Source organism: Engystomops pustulosus, chromosome 2, assembly GCF_040894005.1.
Source record: "Engystomops pustulosus chromosome 2, aEngPut4.maternal, whole genome shotgun sequence".
Lineage (NCBI taxonomy): Eukaryota > Metazoa > Chordata > Amphibia > Anura > Leptodactylidae > Engystomops > Engystomops pustulosus.
Genome location: NC_092412.1, coordinates 84,173,661 through 84,195,536, shown reverse-complemented (window position 1 = coordinate 84,195,536; position 21,876 = coordinate 84,173,661). Strand labels below are relative to the sequence as shown.

Sequence of the window (21,876 nt, the reverse complement as noted above, 5' to 3'; positions counted from 1 at the left end):
AAGACGCTGGAGCGCAAAAGGAAGTATAGCGCAACCCACCCACCCACACGCCCAAGCCCTCAACGTCCACATCTCCAAGCTGCTTAGCCTGGAGATGCTGCCCTATAGGCTGGTAGAGACCGAGGCCTTTCGAAAACCTCATGGCAGCGGCCGCCCCTCGATATTCGATCCCCAGCCGCCACTACTTTTCCCGATGTGCCGTCCCAGCCCTGCACAAGCACGTGTCAGAGAACATCATTTGTGCCCTGACCAACGCCGTTTCTGACAAGGTCCACCTGACCACGGACACGTGGACGAGTGCTGCCGGGCAGGGCCACTATGTATCGCTGACGGCACATTGGGTTAACTTGGTGGAGGCTGGGACCGAGTCTGACCCTGGGGCTGCTCATATACTGCCGATGCCGAGGATTGCAGGGCCTACCTCGGTCCAGGTCTCAAAGGCCTACTATGCCTCCTCCTCCTCCCACCCCTCCTCCACCTCCTCCTCCGAATTACCATCCGTGGGCATGGCGCCATCAGTCGGTAGCTCTAGGCACAGCAGCAGTGCCGTCGCTAAGCGACAGGAGGCGGTGCTCAAACTGCTGAGCCGAGGCGATAAAAGGCACACCGCCCAAGACCTATTACAGGGCATCACGGCGCAGACTGATCTGTGGCTGGCACCGCTGAACCTGAAGCCAGGCATTGTGTGTGACAACGGCCGTAACCTGGTGGCGGCTCTGCAACTCGGCAGACTGACACATGTGCCATGCCTGGCCCATGTGTTAAATCTCATAGTTCAGCGTTTCCTCAAGACATACCCCAATCTGTCTGATTTGCTCACGACGGTGCGCCGCATCTGCGCGCATTTCAGGAAGTCCAGCACAGATGCTGCCACTCTCAGGGCAGCGCAGCGCCGCCTCCAACTGCCCGCTCACCGACTGTTGTGCGACGTGCCCACGAGGTGGAATTCAACATTAACCATGTTATCCAGAGTTTACCAGCAGCGCAGAGCGATTATAGACTGCCAGATGTCAACTTCCACCAGAACTGGTAGTCAGGTCAGTCAGCTTCCTCAAGTCTACAATGAGGAGTGGACGTGGATGTCTGATATCTGTCAGGTGCTGAGTAAGTTTGAGGAGTCAACACAGATGGTCAGTGGCAATGCCGTCATCATCAGCCTCACCATCCCGCTGCTTGGTCTGTTGAAAAACTCTCTGGTCAGCATGAAGTCGGAAGCTTTGCGCTCGTCACAAGAGACGAGGGAAGAAGATTCCCTTGTTGATAGCCAAAGCACCTTCAGGTCTGTTTCTCAGCGCATATCTGAGGAGGTGGAGGAGGATGAGGAGGAAGAGGAAGAAAATGCTGGCGAGACAGAAGAGGGGACCATTGTTCAGTCCTTCACTGTTCAGCATGTATGGGCAGAAGAAGAGGAGTTGGAGGAGTTGGAGGAGGAGGAAATGGAGAGTCAGGCCAGTGAGGGGAGTGAATTCTTGCGCGTTGGTACTCTGGAGCATATGGCAGATTTCATGCTAGGCTGCCTATCCTGTGACCCTCGTGTTCAAAGAATTTATTCCAGCACCGATTACTGGGTATTCACTCTCCTGGACCCACGGTACAAGCAAAATCTTTCCACTCTCATCCCTGGAGAGGAAAGGAGTGTGAGAATGCATGAATACCAGCTGGCCCTGGTGCACAAGCTGAAACAGTATTTCCCTTCTGACAGCGCTAGCGGCAGAGGGCGTACTTCTGCGGGACAAGTAGCGAGGGAGAGTAGGCGAGCAGGCAGCTTGTCCAGCACTGGCAGGGGTACGCTTTACAAGGCCTTTGCCAGTTTTATGTCACCCCAGCAAGACACTGTCACCTGTCCCCAGTCTCGGCAGAGTAGGGCTGATCTTTACAGAAAGATGGTGAGGGAGTACGTAGCTGACCATACCATCGTCCTAAATGATCACACAGCTCCCTACAACTACTGGGTTTCAAAGCTGGACATGTGGCACGAACTGGCGCTGTACGCCTTGGAGGTTCTTGCCTGCCCTGCTGCTAGCGTGTTGTCCGAGCGGGTTTTCAGTGCAGCTGGTGGCATCATCACCGATAAGCGTACACGCCTGTCGACTGACAGCGCTGACAGGCTGACGCTTATCAAGATGAATAAAGCTTGGATTTCTCCGGATTTTCCTTCTCCACCAGGTGAAAGAACTCAACCTGAATAATGTATGCACTCCTCCTCCTCATTGTCCTCCTTCTCCTCCTCTTTGTACACTAAAGCAGAGGAAACTGGCTATTTTTTGCCAGGGCCAACTGGCTCTAGCTATAGTACTCTAAATATTTAATTTTTCTGGAGGGCCACCTACCCGGTCCTCTGTTTTAAGCAATTTTTGGGAGTGCCACATAGAGGCACTCAATCTATTTAATTTTTCTGGAGGACCACCTACCTGCTCCTCTGGTTTGAAAACTTTTTTGGACTGCCACATACAGGCACTCAATTTATTTAATTTTTCTGGAGGACCACCTACCTGCTCCTCTGGTTTGAAAACTTTTTTGGACTGCCACATACAGGCACTATCCAAATTAAATTGTCTCCATAGCAGCCTCCACATGTCGTCTTCTTAGCTGGCTCCACACGTTGTCTCCATTGCTACCTTCACACGTCATCGCCATAGCTGCCTCCAAAAGTCGTCCATATAGCTGCCTCCATACATGGTCTCCTTATCAAACGAACTGTGTCAGGAAGAATTGTGGGTTGTTTTCATGGCTTCCACATCAAACTTGTTAACTTTGTCGCCACCCTGCTGTGTAATCCACAAAATATACTGGCAAACTTTTATCATTTACCGATATTATTTCAGCGCTTCTTGCGCATCTGTTTACATTCCCCTCACCCGCCATAACCCAAACTTATAAGAACGCTACTACACTTGATCTTATACAAAAGGTTCTTAGAAGTGCTGTTTGGGGAGTAGCCTATAGACAGGGGCTTGCATTGGCGAAAGCTCGCCTGGCAGCGGAGCGCCAGCTCCATCCCAAGATCCAACTAACATAGTTTTAACTGCAGCACCTTTAATCTACTACTAGTTCACTGCCTCCATACATGGTCCCCTTATCAAACGTGCTGTGTCAGGCAGAATTTTTGGCCCATCTGTCGCCACCATGCTGGCGACCTGAAGTTGCAATCATAGCAGCGCAATATGGATGCCCCATACTGTCGCTCTTAATCATGGAACCATTTCCGAAAAACAATTAAAAATAGAACCACTATGCTATTCTATTATTCCTAGGTGAAATATTCAAACGACCCCGCCTGCTTTGAAAATTATAATTTTTTCAAAGTAAACACTTCTGGCCCCCAGGCCCATTTTGGGTGGGGAGGAGCCGAGAGAAAGGGGCTTGGACAGGCGAAAGCTCGCCTGGCAGCGGACCGCCAGCTCCATCCCAAGATTAGGCAGCCTCAGAGGCATCCATGCATGCTGCCCCTGCTGTTTCCTGTCCATTTCGCCTCCACGATCCTCCACAGCGTCCACCAATGTCTCCATGTGCAATTTTCAACTGTTTATACCCCAGACGCTGGAGCACGAGAGGATATGCAGCACATCATCTCCTTATCAAACGAGCTGTGTCTGGCAGAATTTTCAGGTGTTTCACCAGATACATAGTGGAACTCGGACCATCTGTCACCATGCTGGAGACCTGAAGTTTCAATCATAGAAGCAATATGGATGCCCCAATAGTCACTCTTAATCAAGGAAGTCGTCTCCATGGCTGCCTCCCCATGTCGTCCCTTTATCAAACGAGCTGTGTCAGGCTCATTTTTCGGGTGTTTCACCAGATACGTTATGGAACTTGATCACTATGTCGCCACCATGCTGTGTTATCGACTAAATATACCGTCAACCTTTTGTTCACATAGGAAATCATTTCAGCGCTTCTTGCTCACCTCCTTTGGTGAAACCTGAGTCCATTTAGGGTATGTCGCCATGACACTCTCTAGCCTGCCCCTGCTGCCGCTGCCTCTGCATGCCGTCCCCTATAGTGTCAGGGTCAATTATTGGGTGTTTTAGATGCCATCTAGCCTCATTCTGACACTCTGTCATGGCCATGCTGTTGCCCATAATTTTGGCATAATGGTGCGATTAAGCAGCCTCAGAGGCATCCATGCATGCTTCCCCTGCTGTTTCCTGTCCATTTCCGTGGTGTTTCCATCCTTTTCTGAGGTTCCCAGGTGTTTGGCCAAGCTTCCCTGTGCAGACCCTTGGTCCCTTTGAAAAATGCTCGAGTCTCCCATTTACTTCAATGGGGTTCGTTATTCGAGACGAGCACTCAAGCATCGGGAAAAGTTTGTCTCGAATAACGAGTACCCGAGCATTTTAGTGCTCGCTCATCTCTAATCACAAAGCGATCCTGGAAACTACAGACCTTTGAGTTTAACTTCTGTTGTGGGGAAAATAATTAATCAGTTTGTTAGAGATGCTATCTCACTATCTCACTGTACATAACCGTATAACCCAGCATCATCATGGGTTTATGAGAGATTGGTCGTGTCAGACTAATCTGATTGACTTCTATGAGGAAGTAAGTTCCAGACTGGATCTGGGGGACGCTGTGGATGTTGTATATCTGGACTTTTCAAGTGCATTTCACACAGTGCCGTATAAAAGGTTGGTACATAAAATGAGACTGTTGGGACTAGGGGAAAATGTGTGGCAGAGAAATGGTTGATGAGGTTTGATGTAGATAAATGTAAAGTTATGCACTAGGGCCATGGAAACAAAAAGTGTTATGATCTTCTAAACAGTCAATTACTTGGTAAAACTATAGCTGAAAATGACTTGGGGGTATTGGTGGATGGTAAACCGATTTTAGTGACCAGAGCCAGGTGGCTGCTGCTAAAGCAAATAAAATTACGGCATATACCAAGAGAGGAATATATTCGCATGATACGGGCATAGTTTTGCCCTTATAAAATTCACTGGGCAGATCATTCGTGGGAATATTGTGTACAGTTTTGGGCACCAGTGTATAAAAAGGACATAGTAGAAAAGGAATGGGTGCAGAAGAGAGCTACCAAGATTATTAAGGTAATAGAGGGACTAGAATATGTCAGATAACAAAATTTGTAATAATTCAGTTTAGAAAAAAGACAACTGAAAGGAGACCTCATTACAATGTACAAATACCTGAACAGTAAAGATCTTTTTTATACCTAGGCCTGTGACCAGGACAAGGGGGCATTCTCGACACCTACAAGAGATGCGATTCTATTATCGACATAGATATAGGTTCTTTACTGAAAAAAAATCCCATTGTTCTATGTAATCGATTTTATCATAATAAAATTAAAACATTTACTAAAATCCCCCACCTCACGTTCAGACCAACAAATATAATCATTTCTGTCTATTGAGGGATGAAAAAAATTCCCCAACAAATTGTGAAAAAGGGTGTGTTTTTCTCACAATTTTTTTTTAGATTAAAATGTTCAAAAAGTTGTACAAGCCCCTGAATCTTACCAAGGCAAATTAAGGATAGTGACACCAAAAAAAGTGCCCTTAACCTCTCACCTACATTTGACTTAACAGCGCTGCATGGCTGGAGGTGCGTTCCCGCATTTTGCAGTACAATTACATCAAGCTTCTGATGCTGGCTCCTGAACGGAGCCGGCGCCTGAAGCTGCGGATGTCGGCTGCATATTATACACATATACATACATTATACACATATTAGACACCCGCCTCTAACACCTGCGATTGGAGATTTGACCGCGGAGTGTAAATGGCATTTAACGTGAATCGGACCCCCCGCGGCACTTACCGAAGGGGTCCGCTGCTCCGATCTCTCTGACCGACTGCTCAGTCCCGGCTCAGTGTTTTCATTTAAACAGTGTAATACATCTCTATTACACTCGGTTTTTCAAGCCATCCTGTAAAAGTAAATAAAGAAAGTTAAAAACATTAAATAAAAACACATTTTAATAAAAAAGAAATAATTACATAAAGTCCCCTAAAAACCAACATGCCCTATACACATGTAATAAAGTAAAAAACCCACAAAATCGCCAAAAACACATATTTGGTATTGCCGCTCCGACACAATCCATACAATCACTCAAAAAAATAATTGGACCCGCTCGGTGAATGCCATAAAAACAAAACCTGAAAAAACTCGCCAAAAATGTACATTTTTCATAAAATCTGTTCTAAAAAGTGATCAAAAAAAGTTATGTGCGCCAAATTGTACCACTGAAAAGGACAACTCAACACCTAAAAAATAAGCCCTAAATTAGCTCTGTCAACCAAAAAATATTAAAGTTACATCTCCGAAAAGATGGTGATGCAAAAACATATGAGATTTCCTCTATATTAGTTTTTTTCCAGTAAAATTGTAAAAATAAATTAAAAACTGTATAAATTAGGTATCACCATAACCGTAGTGATCTATAGAATAAAGATAATATAGTATTTTTAGTGTTTGGTGTATGGCCCTCAAAAAATACAAGAAAAAAAGGAAACCAAATTTGACAATTTTCTTTTCACCCATACATCAAGAGCTAATGAAATCTCATCAATAAGCTAATGACCCACTAAAATGAAGTATTTGTAAAGTGCATCTAATGTTGCAAAATGCCCTTATATACAATTTGCCAAAAAAAAATAAAGATTGTATAGCCAATAAAATGTGACAATGAATAATCCGCTCTGAATTGCACAGCTTCCCTTCGATGCCCTGGCGTGTGCCTCTACAGCAGGTTACCACCACATATGGGGTATTGTTATGCACGGGAGAGATTGGGTATAAAATTTTGTGGAGCATTTTGGTATTTTATCCACTGAGAATTTGTACATTGTTTGATAAACACATTCATTTAGCCAAAAAAATTTTACTTTCAAAATTGCATCCGATTTTGTTTTAACCCCTGCAAAACAATTAAAGGGTTAACAAAGTTCATAACAGTTGTTTTACGTACGTTGAGAGGTGTAGTTTCTATAATGGGGTAATTTATGGGGTTTTACTTTAGTTTAGGATTCTCAAAGTGACTTGAAACCTGAGCATGTCTCTCAATAGCAGGATTTAGCGTTTTTTATGAAAATGTGAAAAATCGCACCTAATGTTCAAAGCCCCATAACATCCTACAAAAATAAGAGCATGCATAAAAACCATGTCCACATAAAGTAGACATTTGGTGAATGTTAGTTATTAAGATTTTTTGCGGTTATGACAATGTGTGGAAAAAGTCGAACATTTAGAAGTTCAAAAATTGAGAATTTTTCCAAATTTTCACCAAATATCTGATTTTCTCATAAATAAATGCAAAACATACCACCAAAATTTTTCAACTAACATGAAGTACAAAGTGTCACAAGAAAACAATTTCAAAATTGCTTGGATATGTTAAAGCGTTTCAAAGTTATAACCATTTATAGTGACACAGGGCAGATTTGAAAAAATGGTCCTTGCCAGGAAGGTGAAAAGTGGCTTCGACGTTAAGGGGTTAACTATCTCCATCAGTGAAAAAAATAAAAAAATGTTATGTTATGTAATTGAAATGCAAATGCCTCTGCGAAGTCCAACAGTAGCTCCTCTGTCTAGGCATCTGCTCACCTCTGCATAAAAGCCGATCAGGTTAGTCTGACAACTTCTATCCTTATGCCTACTATTGCTTGATGAAGATCTAGAGCCTTTTATTGGCACCACATTCACTTTGCTGTAGTCACTTGGCACTAGAGATGGACGAATTTTTCAAAACTTTGATTCGCCAAGTTTGCCAAATTTTCCGTCAAAATTTGTTTGGACCCGAATGGAATCATGTCAAATTACGTGAGGTAAACCCACAACTTTGCGCTCTTTTGTGTCAGGTGGCTGGTAGTAAGCCATCTAAGTAGACACAGAAGACTCTGTATAGTTAGTGCTCAGCCAAGCAGGTATTAATTTGTTTTAGTGTCTGAATTACAAGGCTTTATGTTTTATTTTGGCTTTTCCTTGCAATAAAAAACAAGGCAAAGCCTTGTCAATGTCTCTGACTGCATCTAGGACTATTTTTGTCTGCAGCTACTGAGCTATTCCCCACAATACTTAAAGAATTTCTTGGGAATTGTTTAACTATCTTTGTCCACTGGTCTTTCATATTATACGTTAAAAACAAAAGGTACCCCTTTAAGGAGGGACGGGGAAAAAGGAAGCACTATGAAAGACAAAATTGAGTCTTAATAAATGTAGTAAAAAATACTTTATTAATGACTATTTAAGACATAATGATAAAAGCAGAATGAAAATCATCAGACAATGCGAGGGGGGAATAACAGTGCAAGGCGGCAACAACAATTGAGAAAGTCGTCACCCCAGGCAGACATAGGAGGAATTACACATGGACAAAGCATGCACATGTAATGGGTAAGGACAGATGGTACATATAATGAAGGCAACGGGTATAAAGTGGCACACAGTTGCTAACATGCATAAACATAGGTAATGCGCACAAACAGGTAGAGATAATACCTTACCGATGAACAAAAGGTGAGATGAAGTGGACCTCCACTGTCCGGGATGGCGATATCCCTGACGCGCGTTTCGGCTCATAACAGAGCCTTTGTCTGGGGGTAGCGTCATTCCGGTGAGGGGAGTGTTAAGAAGGAACAGTCAACCAATGGGAGCGCAAAGTGCCTGTCATGTGCGGGGGCGGAGCTGAATGGTGGTGTGACGTATCGGTCACGTGATTGCTGTCATGTGTGGGGCGGAGCCGAATGGGTCACGTGATTGCTGTCATGTGTGGGGGTGGAGCCAAGTGGTAATGTGATGCGTCGCATGGTAACCAGTCACGTGATCAGTGATCACGTGTATCTGGTGTAGCGGTATTGCGCAACAGCGTGTATATGCAGGGAAGCCAGGTATGTATTGTGGCAAGTAATGGGTAAGTTGAACACCATTTAGTGCAAATACATGTGTTACAAGAGATTTGCAAAGATGCATGCGTAGATGTATAAAAACTTGATTCAATTACATTAGTGTTACAATAATAGCGTTAAAGCCTGCATACAAAAAACTTTAAAAGGGACTTCAAAACCTTATCCCAACATGTATTTATGGCTAAGGTGCCAATTAATACGCATGAAACATACCATACAGAGGGTACCTATATAAAAATGGATGGTAACATGTACAATGTAAGGTTCCTAAGAATGAAATGAAAAACTTATGATAATAATTAATATCTTATGAGTTCGCAATTTTACAGTGATACCATATTATGAATCATAACGGCGGTGAATTATGACTACCAGCATGGTAGAGTATACGTGCAACAACATCAAAAAACATGATATTAGTGATAATGCAAGGTAGTGAGGTAATGGGCACAAGTGAGGACAGGGGGGCGTGAAGGTGAGGAAAGCACATGAAGGGAACACAAAATGGGAAGGTGATATAATAATAACATAATAGTGTAATCTGTTAGTGAAGATTTAAGACGGAACCTAAGCACTGGAAATAAAAATTTATATATAATACCCAGAAAAAATGCAAATGATTAACATGTTTATAAGATCGAGCTCTAGTGTATAGTGCTGTACATCCTTATTTGTATATGCACCAGTTGACCAGTTAGCGTCTGAATTACAAGGCTTTATGTTTTATTTTGGCTTTTCCTTGCAATAAAAAACAAGGCAAAGCCTTGTCAATGTCTCTGACTGCATCTAGGACTGTTTTTGTCTGCGGCTACTGAGCTATTCCCCACAATACTTAAAGAATTTCTTGGGAATTGTTTAACTATCTTTGTCCACTGGTCTTTCATATTATACGTTACTAGATTTTATTTCCTTCTTACAGATTTTGATTAGTGTCTTGTAGTTATTAAAGGCTGCAGCTGCAGCCCTGTTGGATTAAATTATTTTGAATGCCCTTATTTTTCATGAATTGCCCCTTTAACTGTAGATGTAAGCATGCAGGGTATAATCAAGCACATCTATAATTGTTACTATCCATCTACTACAGCACAGCACAAATGTCCTTCATGGAGGCCCTCTTGTTAATGGTGAAGTTATGATGGTCAGTACTTCAATGTCCCATGACATAACTAGAACAAAACTATGGCCTACTATTGCTCACACCCTTTCCAACATGTAAAAACGAATTCCTTCTGGTTCGCATATTACATATGACGTGGTGGGTGGGAAGGCCCAAGTTGCTTTGCATTGCTGAGAGGCAGCAGCAGGGTTTGAACACAGAGGGGCACATTTACTTACCCGCTCCAGTCACGATCCAGCAGCGGGTTCTCCGGCGCTGATTCGGGTTCTGCCGGGATTCACTAAGGTCCGTGCGCCGATATTCACCAGGTGTCGCTGCTGCGCCGAGGTCCGCCGGAGTTCACCTGCTTTTTTGTGGTGTATGTGAGTGCTTGATCTTGCGACACAAATGGCTTTTTAAATTCCGCGGTTTTTCCGAATCCTCCGGGTTGGCCGGTGGCCACGCCCCCCGATTTCTGTTGCGTGAAAGTCGGCGCGATTGCGCTAAAAATCGATCGCGTGCGCCACAATCCCGTGAAATACAGCGCAAAGCGGAAATATTCAGGAAAAAAACAACGGATTCGCGGCTGCGGACCCTTAGTAAATGTGCCCCAGAGAGTCCGCGAACGTCGCACAAACTTCATGCAGCAATTCTGACATATCTGAATAGTTGACCAGGAGCTTTGTAAATAGTATATGATTTATTAAAACCTTTTGTTTTTTTAATAAAGTTTTGTAGTAGATTGAAGATGGAAGATGGCATATTGTATAGATGGAAGAGAAGCTGTGTTCATTTTAGTGATGAAAGCAAATGTAATTTATTTGGATCTGATGGAAAACAATATGTGTGTCAATAAACTCAGGGCAGACTGAACAAAAAGGGGGTCATTTATCTTATTTCTGTTAGTTTTGGCTTGTTTTTGCCTATCTCTTGTGTTAAATGTATCTTTTTCTTCAGATCTGTTTTTGAGGCATTTGTTACAAATGTCACTCAAATGTCTCATGTCATTTCTCTTAATTTTCTAAGTTTTCCTTATGTATGCTTTTGTCTGGAGATTTTTGCTCCAAAAAACATTGCATATTTTAGACAGTTTGAAAATATAAATGTCATTTGCGACATTTAGCTCATCTGGATTAGAAGATAAATGTGTCTTACTGACAATAAACAAATGTCCAGTGGACATTCAAGCAGTTCCTTGAAACAGAAAACATTGAAACAATGGAATAGCGAGCCCAGAGTCCTGATCAGGGGCGTTACCACAGCTGTAGCAGGCATAGCCGCTGCTAAAGGGCCCTTGTTGCTCAGGGCACTAGGATGGACAGCAGAATTTTGCTCTCATGGGCCCGTCCCTACCTGCTGATGGGGTCCCTGGATATAGCGCCAAAACAGCAGTAACAGGGGCCTACATGCCATCCCTCTGTCCCTACTTTGGTGAACAGGCCCACCCGCACACCTTGTCAGCCGCCTGCCTGTCCGCCCGTACAGTTGTCTGCCTGTCTGCCTGCACAGCTGCCTGCCCATCTGTGTTGCCGAGGATGGAGCTGGATCGGTTTGGATAGCAGAGCATGAGGTCCCAGTGTGGAGTGGATGCAGAACGTTATAAGCAAGAAGAAGTAAGTGGTACACTGATCTGGTCTCTGCAACTACATATATTGCACAGGGAAGTACCAGCTGAGTGTCCCTGTACATGTACAATGTCACATCATGTCCCTAGGCTAGATATACATATCTATTAATTTTTAAAAGCCTATAGCAACACATTCCTTAACAAACTGCTTTGTGTACCATGGATGATATAGCTGAGAGACATCCTAAGGCCCTTTAAACAGATGCCCAAGGAGTACCCAGGTCTGTAACTGACTGACTGAGTTTATGGCATAAAATGTATAAAATGCATAAACTAGCTTAGGGTACATTCACACAGCCATATGCCAACCCTGCCCCACCCTGGCGGGCATACTGCTGTGCGCTGGAGAGGAGGTGACCCCTCTCCCCTCCAGAGAGAGCAGTGGCACATGGCTGCACACATGGGGAAAGATAGAGCATGCTTTATCTTTTTTCCTAAACAAAAGGCAGAGTCGTGGATAAATGTCTGATTGAGTCCTCAACCGACTTGAATAAATTTCACAAAAAAGGCCTAATAATGGCCTCACTAGGACCCATTGGTCAGAGAAACGAATTTTTTTTAATTATAAAACTAAATATCTTTATTTCTTATATCTTTAAAAAGAAGTCTATGGGAATACCACTGCACCTCAGTGAGGCCATTACCAGGTCTTTTTTGTGAAATTTATCTTTTTTCCTGGCACGGCGTGAAACCATTGCCGTCTACGGGGACGTATATGCGGCCACATATTTTGGCCCCATATACATCCCCCCAGATGGACATCTAAATGCATCCTTACATGGCAAAATCTTGTTGTGTATCTTTTACTAGCAATTTGGAAGCTATCCTAGGAAGTAACTGCTGGTTGGGCACTGTAAGTCACCTGTGTTGGTCCTGCTTGAAGGTGGCTGGTTATCCATATTTCAATATCTGATAGACAATGTATAATCTCATAGTAAAGTTATTCCACATAGTAAACAAGATTTTACATTTTGCACAGATTTTTATAAAAATAATACTAATAAATCTTTATTTATACAGTGCCCTCCATTTCTATCATGAGGTACATGTAGGGACAAGATACAACAAGACAGAGTAATAACACAGTCATATGAAACAGTAGTAATGAGGACCCTGCTTGCAAGAGTTTACAATCTATGATGAGGAAGGAAAGACAAGAGGCAAAGATAGAAAAGAAAAACTGAAGAGGATGTGAGGATCATGGTTGTTCTGCTCCTTGGCTCTCCTCCCTGAGGATTCATGTCACAGTCTATGGGAATAGTCCCTTAGGACTAAAGTCTTGTGGACTCCCTGGACCACCATGGGAGATAAAGATGCCAGCCGCAACCCGGGAGCGGAGTCTGAGTGGACTCCTGGTCTTCGCCAGAGGCCACCGCAAAGCGGGATGGACTTGCTGCAGCGGAGAGCCACCAGGTCGCTCCACGGGTGCAACTAGGCCCGCGGTGGCAGCCTAGGTAGGGACACGGGGCAGGCAGGGCCACGGGAAGGCAGGACCATGGGAAGGCAGGACCATGGGAAGGCAGGACCACAGGAAGGCAGGACCACAGGAAGGCAGGACCTCGGGAAGACAAGTATTGCTTTATGTTTAATGAAAATGTTTTTATTTTTCATATACTTCCTTGAGAATACCATAAAGACGTTTGGTGGAGAGGAGTGGACTTTGATCAGCTTTAGCCATAGTCAAAGGTCTGCAAGACCCACTCCGATGTTTGCCATTTCACAAGAAGGATTTACAATATTATATACACTTCAAGGAAAACAAAGCCTTAGTGTCTCCGATGCCCATGTAATAATTTACCAACCAATGGGCTATGGACTTTACTTCTTTATCCCTAAGCTAACAAGCCGAGGTCTTCCCTGTATAATACTATGTGACACAAATAAAGCATCTCACATCTGCCTTACTTTTGATGGCATCAGTTCGCAGAGACTGAATATTACACCGTACGTTGTCTTGGTTTAATTTCTCCTGAGCTCAATCTGCGAATGTTATCAATCATTAGAGAACCTGAGGTTGTGTGAATAAGGGCAGAACTTGACAGCAGGACCACGGGATGGCAGGAACTCGGGATGACAGGACCTCGGGCTGACAGGACCTCGGAAGGACGGCTGGCAGGACCTCGTAAGGATAGCTGGCAGGACCTCGGAAGGACAGCTAGCAGGACCTCAGAACGACGGCTGGCTGGACCTTGGAAGGACGGCTGGAAGGACCTCGGAAGACCACTAAGATACCAGACCGCCACAGGATTACAGGACCGCCACAGGATTACAGAACCGCCACAGGATTACAGGACCACCACAGGGTAGCAGGACCGCCACAGGATAGCAGGACCAACACAGGAATACAGGACCGCCACAGGAATACAGGACCACCACAGGATTGGAACATGGGAACACCACAGGAACAGCAGAGGAACACAAGAACACCACAGGAACACGGAGGTGTCTGGAAACACTCAGGAATCACGGAGGCATCTGGAAAAGTTTATAAAGGCTTTCACTCCAGTAGAATGACCTGCTGGGAGTCGCCAGGCTATATAGCCGAGCCGGGAATGCCAGAGCCAATAAGGAGGACGCTGGCCCTTTAAGGCTGGGAGAAGTCCGCGCGCGCCCCCTCTAGTGGCAAGAGCACGCGACTGCAGGGAAGAAGCATGTGGCCAACACGCCGGGAGCCAGAGTACAGGCCGGGGCCAGGAGAGGTAAGTGAGGGCAAGGGGAGCGGGGACCGCGGCAGGATCGCGGGTGTAACCGTGACAATTCATTTGTAATTGTATTGTATTGTTGTGTTTGGAGATATTCTAGATTTGAAAAAAAAAATGTAGGATGAAAATTATAATGTTAGTTTTAATTTTTAGAAAAGTTTGTGGTATCTTATTTAAAATATGAACATTTGACATTATGCAATTTGACATTACATACCCTACTGGCAGGTACTTATGTTGTGTGTCATACAGTTTGCCAAAGTATTTGGCCTTCTGCCTAGTTCATACTTACTTTAAAGTTAACATCCAAATGTGTTTCAAATTACGCAATTCTGTGTATTGCCTGATGTTCAATCTGGCTGTAATGCAAATTATGCATGCATACATTATTTAGAACAACCCTGTGCACCTTTGTAAAAAAAAAAAAAAAAGGAAAAAGAAAGAGAAAAATTGCTATTATCTCAAAGAATAAGCCCTTACGCAGCCACATTAACAAACAATTTCAAAAGTTATGGCACCTGGTAGGCATTTATTTTAAGTATTTTGTTAAGCAAAGAAAGGTCATTAAAAAAAATCCCTATAAATTTGGTATCGTTGTAGGCATCATTCCCAAGAGAGAAAAGTTATTATGTTATTTGGGTTTGACGATAAAGGCAGCTAATATTTATTAGAAAAATGTCATATTTGCATTCTTTTTTTTACATATACTGCATAGAAAGAGTTCATAAAAGTTCACCAATAGGATGCATGAAACCCAAAATTATGCTATTAAAAACTAGATTTCTTCTCAAAAAACTAAATTTTGTGCGGCTATAGTGACAGACAAATAAAAAAGTTATAGCCTGTAGAATGAATTGATGGAGAAAAAACTAAAAAATGGCCTGCCATCTCTAGCTTCCCATGGTTACCAGACAGCATGGCAAATGGAGAGTAGCCTGGCAGGCCAGGTAAACCCTCAGTTAGGCAAAAGTTTTTATACTTTATAGTAGTACTTTAAATTAAAAAATTCTACCAGATCCTTAATACCATAAGGGAATTCTTTCATGAATAAAATTCTCAAATGTTAATCCCTAGCGATGTTTACACACTAAAGATCATTTTTAAACCCTAACTTTACAATTTTAAAGTTTTATTGCTGTTTTAGCTCCTATCTCTCAGTGATGGTTAGTGTAAAATCCCAGAGTGTGGGGGGAACTTTCCAAGCAAACACATTATGATTAGAGATGAGCGAGTATACTCGTCCGAGTATACTGCTCGGTCGAGTATTAGCATACTCGGACCGGCTCGTTACTCGGACGAGTATCTCGCCGGCTCCAGTTCGAGCATTAAATTAATAAAAGACACAGAAGAACAGTGTTTACACTGTTCTTCAACACATAACACATGTTTCCAGATGTAATTGTAAGAATACATTAATAAAACACTATTCTTCACTTTACAGGTGTTCGCGCGTGTCTCCCGCTAAGTTCGGAGATGTGCGCCGAACATCAGCAATGTAAAGAATAGTGTTATTTGAATGTGTTCTGCAATGTGCACTTAAATGCTCGTGTTTTCACTGTTTTTATTCTATTCTTCACATTGCTGATGTTAGCGCGTATCTCCAAACTTAGCGGGAGACATGCGCGAACATCTGCAAAGTGAAGAATAGAATAAAAACAGTGCAAACTGTGAAAACAAGAGCATTTAAGTGCAGAACACATTCAAATAACACTATTCTTCACATTGTTGATGTGCGCGCACATCTCCGACATTATCGGAAGACTTGTGCTAACATCTGCAAAGTGAAGAATAGAATAAAAACAGTTAAAACAGTGAAAACAGTGAACACAGGACCATTTAATTGCAGAACACATTGAAAGAACACTATTCTTCACATCCAGATGTTCGGCGCACATCTCCTAACTTAGCGGGAGACACGCGCGAACATCTGCAAAGTGAAGAATAGAATAAAAATAGTGCAAACTGTGAAAACAAGAGCATTTAAGTGCAGAACACATTCAAATAACACTATTCTTCACATTGTTGATGTGCGCGCACATCTCCGACATTATCGGAAGACTTGTGCTAACATCTGCAAAGTGAAGAATAGAATAAAAACAGTTAAAACAGTGAAAACAGTGAACACAGGACCATTTAATTGCAGAACACATTGAAAGAACACTATTCTTCACATCCAGATGTTCGGCACACATCTCCTAACTTAGCGGGAGACACGCGCGAACACCTGTAAAGTGAAGAATAGTGTTTTTTTAATGTATTCTTACAATTAAAACATCTGGAAACATGTGGAATGTGTTATTATTTACTGTTCTTTTAATGTGTTGTGTTAGTGAAAAAATGCTCGGGTCTCCCATTGACTTTAATGGGGCTCGTTATTCGGTACGAGCACTCGAGCATCGGGAAAAGTTTGTACCGAATAACGAGCACCCGAGCATTTTAGTGCTCGCTCATCTCTAATTATGATCCATCTAGTTCTGTGAACTGAAAATGTTCTTAGATTATCAGCGTACGGGTTTATATACACTTTATTTACCTTCTGAACATTGTACTAGTATTTGACACATAGAAAGTGAGATGAGACAGATCAGAGATGATATAATGAGATCCATGATATGTATATTAGACACAATGACAAACTGTCAGTACTGCTACATGTGCTCTCACACCATCAGATCTGCTGTGCCTCACTGCCCCTCCCTGGATAAAGAACTTATATGTCTGTAGCTTGTAGCTCTCCTTACTATGTGATGTGTTTGCCTGCAGACAGGAAGTTAGTGTCTATGAGCTCATTGTGGAATGCAAGGGTGGGGGAACCTGCACGGAGCAGAGGATATCTCAGCTCATGCAGTGTCGGGTAGGATAGCAAGATGGCTTTCCCAACCAAAGTCAAAAGATTTAGGGTCGAAAACCGGGGGCAACTGAAATTGTCTACACCAGGACTGATAGAGACAGGTTGGGATTATATCTGTGAAATGCTGTATTTTTGTTAATAACATCGAATTAGAGAATGTGTTATTTTGTTATACTGAGTACATATAAGAAACTTATCTTCATAGGAATACCCTTTTCAGTTAAATTATTGTAAAAGCTCTTGTGGTGATATACTTGAAGCAAACCTATTATATCATTATTTATTAGTTTTCATACACACTTTGTTAAACTGGCTGAAGATGGAGAACAAGAATACTTGTCAAATTAGCTAGTTCTTGTGACATTTGGACAATCTATATCATTGTGCAGTTAAAGTGTCACCCTCTGTAAACACATTGTGGTAGAAAATTGGCGAAAGCTGTCACAGATGGCTAATCATCAGGGTCATTGCTCCCAAGACTTTTCACAGTTGTCCCTGCACAGCGATTGCTCTAATTGGTCAGTCAAACATAACTTGGGATTGGTATGGAACCCGCGGTGGCGTCCAAGGCAATGGATGCAGGAAACAGTCACAACTTGAGATGACAGCAGGAACGCTTAGGAGCACTGGAAATGCTGGAACGGAATAAAGATACTGCTGGGCTGGAACCCTGGAAGGCACAGCAGAAGCACAGGAAGGCAGGAGGTCACCACTGGGCTGGAACCCTGGACAGCACAGCAGGAGCAGAGTCGTACGGGAACGGACCACAGGATATGGACCACAGGAGACAGAGCACAGGACTCGGACCACAGGATACGGACCACCGGACTCGGACCACAGGCTATGGACCCCCGGACATGGACCACCGGACACAGGACACCGGACATGGACCACCGGACCATGGGACCACAGGATACGGACCACCAGACACGGACCACGGGATATGGACCACAGGATACGGACCATCGGACACGGCCACAGGATACGGACCACCGGACATGGACCACAGGGATGCGTCTGGAACACACAGGGACATGGAGGCGTCTGGAAACGCTCAGGAAACAGTACCTCGGGAAACACACAGGAACAGGACCTTGGGATACACACAGGAGGCGGGAGCACCCGTGACACATAGGAATAATTTTGACCTGAGGGTTATATCGAAAAAGGATCTGCACAGAGGAAGGTGCACACAAAGGAGCTCAGGTGGAATAGAATGTTTTTTGACATTTGAAGCACAAAGTTATTACTGGAACTTCCCAGAATGGAACCAGGAAATGGAATCTACACCCATTTTGGATTTTACCCAGGGTTGTAGTAATCTTTATAACCTTTGAAAGGTGCTTTAATTTTCCAAAAATGAAAGTGTACAAAATGGAATACATTATATAAACTGATACATCAAATTGCATGGCGTTTTGTCATATATTACAAAAGTAGGAATCATCCGAGAGTTTTTGTTGACATAAGCACCTAACATGAGCACTAACATGAGCACTGTGACTTCATCAAAGATCACTGATTGATTGTAATGTTTGCTGGGAGGCTCCCATAGAAATCATTAGCTATTCTGACTGTTGCCCAGTTAGATTGCCTAATATAGGATGAGTATAAAGTAGAGTTAAAGTACCCTGGGGGACCTGAAATAATCATTCATAAAATCATAAACTTGTTAGGTACCCCCGTGTTACAAAATGTTCAAAAAATAAAAACAATTTTAAATTTGAATAAAGCGATCAAATTTCAAAATACATACAATTGTAAAATGGTTTTAAAAAAATTTCCTCTCATCCGGCAAACAGTGACAACTTACCCAGTTCCATGCACCAAAGTATTAAAAAGCTGTGGGTGCAGCAAATATGAAAAAAGTATAGTATAATGTAAAAATACACAATTATTACATATTATTATTATATTATTATGCATGCATTCTTACATTATCTATTTTTGTTTCATTTTGATTCAACAATGTAATTTTATAAGTTTGACTTTCAAAAAGCTGTCCATATTAATTTGGTCTAAGATTTTGGTTTCCTTTCCATTGACGCCAAATAAACAAGTTTGATTTTATGTTATTAATTCTGACTTTATGATTTTTTATAGCTTTCCATTTGCAGGTAAAAGTATTTTAAAATCCATTAAGAATTGAAAGGAAACATCTTGCCCTGACAGATCTGCACGTCAAAATATTTCTTAATAATGCCTTTGAATAAAATCCATAATTACAGAACAAGGTCATCTTACTGTTGCCCAGAGGCAGTGGGTTGCAATATCACTGCAGCTGCGTTGAGACTTAATTAAACATGAAAGATGTTCAAATGTGTCTAATGGGGATACTTTACTGAAAGATTACTCACTGTTCTTGACAATTTTATCTACTATTGTTTGGTGTGTATTTTTATGCTTGTGTCCTTTACTGTATTATTTTGTAAACATCAGAGACACAAGCTTTTCACAAGTATTCCTCCACCTATGTACTGTCATTGTTAAATTAGATACCTGCAGTGGTGCGCAAAACAGTTTGGTTTCTTGCTACTCATATTGTACTAAAGCTTTTTATATTATTAATTCAGCTATGAAATTTAAAATACATCTATTTATACATTATTTTTGTTATTTTATTATTATTTTAAAGTGTCATTTATTTCTACAGCTTAGAGACATTAATTGTTTAGTCTGGGGTTATACATTATACATCATTCTTTATATTTAAGGATGCCTTTTTACTAGCCATAGGATAACAACTTTCAAGAAATAACGAGAAATCCGGCACTTGCAACACAATCCAAGGGGTCTTCAGAATGAAATGCTTTATTGGATTATAAGAATGTGAAGGCTTTTTTCCTAATTTTTAATTTTCTGGGTTGTGAATTAAATAACATTTGGTGAATTTATCTTGGCTTGTACACCAACTTTTTTTTTTTCTCTTGTGGTGGCACGTTGAGTGTCATTACTGATACACAATGGGATTTATAACAGCTTTTACACCAGTATGCAGAGCCAAGAATTACAATTAGTTACCTCTCTATGCCATTTGGACATGGATTGGGGGGTACTGGGCAGTGGATGCCCCACACATGCGCACAAGCTGCAGTCTGTGCCAGGTCAACGCTATAGCTCAGTTCTTTTTTTTTGGCAGGACCTAGTGTTGAACTGAGCCAAGTGAACCATAATGTCGGACTGTCCCTATTCCCAGCTATAGCCTATCCATAACTCTCTCCTAGCTGTAATTGTGCTGGGAAACGTGACCCTGCCTCTTATACAGTCGCATGGATAATGACAGCCATGCCCATACTGAGCATGCCTGTGGTAGTTAAGGGCTAAAAGCTGGTTGATAGGCAACTTAGACTCTGCTCTCAGGTGTCGGCTTATATCATCGTCCGTGGTGGTACAGTGGGTCCACTACCCTGCTCCTGTGATTGTTGGGTCCTTTATTAGTAAAGAGCACTGTGGCCTTTGTCATTGTATAGACTATAGGGAGTTAAAAGAGATCATCATCAGAAACCTCTCATTCTTGATCTTCTATATTAGATTGTTGGGGTTCAAGGTGGGGATAAGTGGAAAGCAGCCATTAACATGCCATGGGTACTGTACCATAAAATGGCCACAGATGGAGGATCATGTGATCTGAAACTGGCAATTATGTTATGGTCCTTAAAAAAGGATATGTAATAATTTTAGGCATGTTCGTGCCCCTGTTTCACCAGGTGGTTTCCCAAATTAAACTAAGGGTGCAGTAGCCCCTCTGAACATAGAAAATATTTATTCCTGTACCCATTTTTACTAATAGACAAGTGAGCTTCTGTATACTGTGGGGTGGTAACCATACCATGTATAGATGATGTGCCTATGGCTGTGCAATTGACAGGCATTAGTCGCTCTGAACTGGGGGGGTGTCACATGGGCCAATAGGAATGCTAGAGGAGTGCCACAATAAGAATGCTAGAAGTTACTTAAAGGGGTATTCCCACAAAGAAAAGTTTGTTCAATGTGCTTAGGATAACAAAATAATACTGTAATGGCAGGACACAAACAATTACAGTGAGCCCTGACACTGAGACCCTCAATCTGTCCCTACCTACTTATTGGGTCCCCCCTAAACGGAGGCCAATAACTGGGTAAGCTGTGAACACGTAACAATACAGACAAACAAACACAATAAGGCGATGTAAACAATCCGAGTCGGCAAAAGCGGGAATATCAATAACCAAATCACAACCCAAATAGCCTAGTCAATAAACAGGCAAGAATTCAGAAACCGGAAGTCAGAAATACAAGAGAGCTAAAGAACACAGCAAGATAGCACTTTGACCAGCAAGGTATGATGGGAGTAGGCAGGTATTTATGCAGTATTTATGCAGCCTCCAGCAGCACAGTAGAGGAACTGTCAATCAGGCTAGTAACCCTTGCTGGGCAGGGCTGAAATGCAAGGTGCAGGGTGTGGCTCAGTAAATCAAAGCCCCAGTTCACACACAAATCAACACCACCTATTCTGCCAACTGCGTATAGTGCGACGTTTAGGCACGGACGTTACAAATACATTCTCTAATTCACTGATATCAACAAAAATACAGCATAAGTCCAACCTGTCTTTATAAGTCTTGGTGTACATAATTTCAGTTGCCCCTAGATACAACCCTGTAACTTCTGACTTAGGGTCAGTGACACCATCTTGGATTTCTGTGTGACGGATGTGGAGTTGAGTTACTCTCTCTCTCTGATCCCTG

General features: G+C 42.5%; 1 protein-coding gene across 2 annotated transcripts in view; it reads right to left on the bottom strand.

Moving 5' to 3' along the window:
• The window catches only part of LOC140116552 (P2X purinoceptor 7-like), an 81,288-nt gene that overhangs the window by 9,927 nt on the left and 49,485 nt on the right, over positions 1-21,876 (bottom strand). The window contains exons 1-2 of one of the 2 annotated variants that reach the window (XM_072133051.1): positions 8,472-8,561; positions 5,785-5,893 (exon numbers count right to left, since the gene is read on the bottom strand). The gene's annotated coding sequence lies outside the window, so the exon portion shown is untranslated. Of the gene's footprint in view, positions 1-5,784; positions 5,894-8,471; positions 8,562-21,876 lie in introns of those variants that run through there. The other variant, XM_072133050.1, reaches the window with a different exon arrangement.